The sequence below is a fragment of the Pteropus vampyrus genome, unplaced genomic scaffold (genome assembly GCF_000151845.1).
Source record: "Pteropus vampyrus isolate Shadow unplaced genomic scaffold, Pvam_2.0 Scaffold149, whole genome shotgun sequence".
NCBI lineage: Eukaryota > Metazoa > Chordata > Mammalia > Chiroptera > Pteropodidae > Pteropus > Pteropus vampyrus.
In genome coordinates, this window is record NW_011888930.1 from 2402808 (window position 1) to 2406553 (window position 3746).

A 3746-nucleotide genomic window follows, 5' to 3' on the forward strand; every position below is an offset into this window, starting at 1 on the left:
TTAGTTTTCATAAACCTATCTCCACCTTTGTAAATAGTTCCCTCTTTAAATTTTCTTCAAATACCCCTTTTGTATGCCTTCCTTTTCCTGCTAAGGCCCTGACCTGCACACTGCTCTCAAAAATAGTCTCATAGAGAGCCAGACATAGGTGTAAACAATCTTTTATATCTAGTATTATAATCATGATAACTTAAAAGTACAATGGATAGCCCTAGTTTTCTGCTCAAAATCTGTTTCCCTTTACTTCCTTACTTACGAACCCCTGAACATGTTGGATCAGTGCCATGTTCAGTTAAAAACACTCAATTTTCCAGGTTCCTTGGCTGCTATTTCCGCCAACAAGGATGTAGACAGAAGTCTTCCAGGCGGAGCTTCAGGAAAAGAGATGTATTTCTGACAAAAACTGACAGACTCGACTAGTACACAGACTGTCCTTTTATTTCTTCCTGCCTAGAACAAAGATTCAATATTTGGATGTGTACTGGTCACCCTGAGCCAGGTGAAGTAAAGCCCTTTCACAAGACATAATGGAGTAAGAAGCTTTCTGGAAAGAGCTCTGATCTTTAGTAATTTCCAGAACTGATATTCTGGCCCTCACCTGCCTACATCTAACTCAACTTCCTATTATGTGGCGAAAACAAACCCCATGTGCTTAACTTACTATAGTTCGTTCTTGACGCATGTAGGTGATCAAAACCCAGGTAATATAAATGAGTCAAAAATGACTTTGACTCTGTAAAGACGTGACTCAGCATCACGTACAAGGAAATGTTTTAAATATCTGGACCTAAACCTAGTATGTATGGTTCAGGAAAAAAAGAGAGTTGGGGAAGAAATGAGGTTGAAATATAGATAGACAGATCATCAGCACCTTATCTACTGTGTCAAAGGAGTTCAGGTTTTATTCTGCCAATAAGGAGTGCATTAATCTCAGTGCTTGCAGCCTTAAGTAATGGAATACCTAATAAACGTGACTTAAGCCATACAGGCATTACTTGTACACATTTAATGAGAGACCCATATGCAGGAGTTTACAGGGTAGATTCAGAGGCTGAATGATGTCCTATGCTCAGAATCTTCCATGGTTGGTTTCTCTGCGATTCCCTTAGCTTCCCCATTACCAGGAGCACTTTGACAGTCACACTCAAGGTGTCACATCCAACAGACAGTAAAAGGGGGGCATCTCTCCTCTCTCTCATTTTTATTTTGTATCAAAGAGGAAGATCTTTTCTTGAAGCTCACATCAGACTTCTCTACAAGACTTACTGGCAAAACTGAGTTATTTTTCCCTAAACTCATCTTTGGCAGAGGGGAATGATATTACTGAAAGTTTTCAGAGGCTGCCACCCCTAAATATGCCACGCTGGCATGAGGGTTATGTTGAGTTGAAGGCAATTGAGAAAAATTAGACACTCAGTGAGCTCTCTGGCCTCTCCCAATCTGCCTGAAAGCAGAACATAAATTCCTCTCATGAAGGTGCGTCCCCCGCTTCCTACACCAGGAAGGCGGTAACGACCCTATCACTAGAGGCAGCAATGAGATGCCCGCTAGATGGACCTGCACAAACAAACCTCACTAAGTAACCCTTATATTCCATTAGTTTCCCCAATATACTTACTCTCCCACAGTCTGATGCCCCTGAAAGCCTAAACCCCTTTTCCTTTGTCTTCAGTCACTTCTCTACAAATGTATTGTTTTTTGTTCAAATGCTGTATAAGCCCCAAGTTCTAACTACCTCTTTGAGTTACTCACTCCTGAATATTCTGAGTAGTAGAGAATGTTGGTTTTTCCTTAATATTTTTTCTTGCCTTTCTGCTCATCTTCCAAGTAAGAGACCTTCAACTTTTGGCTGTGTATATAATGACCTAGAATAAAGAGTATGTTTCCCGTCTACAGCCATGCCACCCTGAACGTGCCTGATCCCCTCTGATCTCAGAAGCTAAGCAGGGTCGACCTGGTTAGTACTTGGATGGGAGAACACCTATGAAGACCGGGTGCTGTAGGCATAAAATATTTTAAAAAAATAAAAAATAAATAAAAATAAGAGATTGTAAGCTGACAAGTTCCTTGCAGTCTATGAGGTCAACCAAGGGTTGCCTCACCTAAAAAAAAAAAAAAAAAAAGTATGTTTCCCAGCCTCCCTTTGAAACAAATTTAGATCCTGTGACTACATTCTAGCAAATGCGTTATAAACCAATAAGTTATGTGTAAACTTCTGGAAACCTCCTTAAAAGACACTGGGGATGCTTCCTTTGCCCCTTTCTTCTTTATCTCTTTCTCCTTCCTGCTGGCTGGAAGGCAGGTGTGAAAACTGCAGCTCGAGCAGATATTTGGGGCCATGAAATGATTTTAGAGGTGGAATCTTCCCAGAGTAGGGCTATAAGAAAGGATCTTAATCTCTGTGCACTTTGTAAAATTTAAAAAAAAAAAGAACATTTTATCATATGCAAATTACTATTATTTTTGTCCTCTGTTATTTGTGGCCAAATCTAATACTATACTAATGACTTAAACTTAAACTGTTTATGGTTTATTCTTCCTGGTCAAGGAGTGGAGCCCATTTCTCCTAAGTACATTGCTGACTTACATGTATTTCAACAAAAGAATGACTCTTTAAGCAAGAATGGAAAAAGTGACTGTGGAATATGCCACCAATAGTGTTTGCTAAACGAAATCTTCCAGTACCCATCTGGAAAGATAGAGCATCACTACTATACTTGCATGCCTGAAAGGTCATTCTGCAATGTGTATAGGATAAATAAGAACTGGGAGGAATAGATTTAGAAGGTTGAGATCAGCATTATGAGAACAGCCTTAGATAGTGTCAATAGGATTGGAGAAGCAGGGACAGCTGTGAGGTACTGACTGGATGGCAGGGAAGATGGAAAGGGAGAGATAGGAGATAAGAAGACACCAAGATTGCAATCACAGAAAAGTAAAGAAGATTTAGAAAACACAACATTCTGCACTCTTGTGTTTTCTTGTTGGGGAAAAAAAAAAGGGTATTCAATCAATCAATAAATAAACATTTACTAAACACTTACTACATGCCAAACAGAGGTCTTTGACCATATATTACAGTTAGGTTAGCTGCAAAACTAAAGGAATTTGTTTACAAATAGGAGTTACAGTACTTTTCAGAATTCTACCAGGCCATAAGTGGAGGACAGAGGTAACTACAGAATGACCCCTGCCTTCAGGGACCATGCTATCCAGTAGCATTGATGAGATATATACACCTGTCACAGAGTAGATGTTCTATATTGCTCTTGAGGATAAATGACATGTTCATGCGGAGTCATAAAATGGGACAGTAATGTGTGGTTTGAGGTTCAAATATTTGGCGGCCCAAACAAAATAAAATGATAGTTCTATCTAGGCAAATAATGAAGGCTTCGTGGAGGTGAGAGTTGACCTTTTTGAAACTTAGTTCACCTCTTGCCTTTATTATTGTTTTCTTATTCTGTTCCACTTCCTTAATCATTCCAAGCAGTCTCGAAATCGATTATCTTTTTAAAATTTAGATCTGAACTGCCAGTAAACTACTTACTGATGCTAAACTTGTCATATTAAAGTATTTTTGCTTAATATGGATTCATTCAATCAGCTACAATTTATTATGCTCCCATTACATGCCAGAATTCAAAGGTAGATTTTTTTGTACCTAATATTTTATATTTTATTTTAATATTCCTAATAAACTATAAGGCAAGTAAGTATATTATCAAGATTGGGTTCAAAGGTGA

General features: G+C 38.5%; 1 pseudogene; it reads left to right on the forward strand.

Moving 5' to 3' along the window:
• The first annotated feature begins 1888 nt into the window (after nucleotides 1-1888).
• LOC111745232 lies at nucleotides 1889-2006 on the forward strand (annotated as a pseudogene).
• The last annotated feature ends 1740 nt before the right edge of the window (nucleotides 2007-3746 follow it).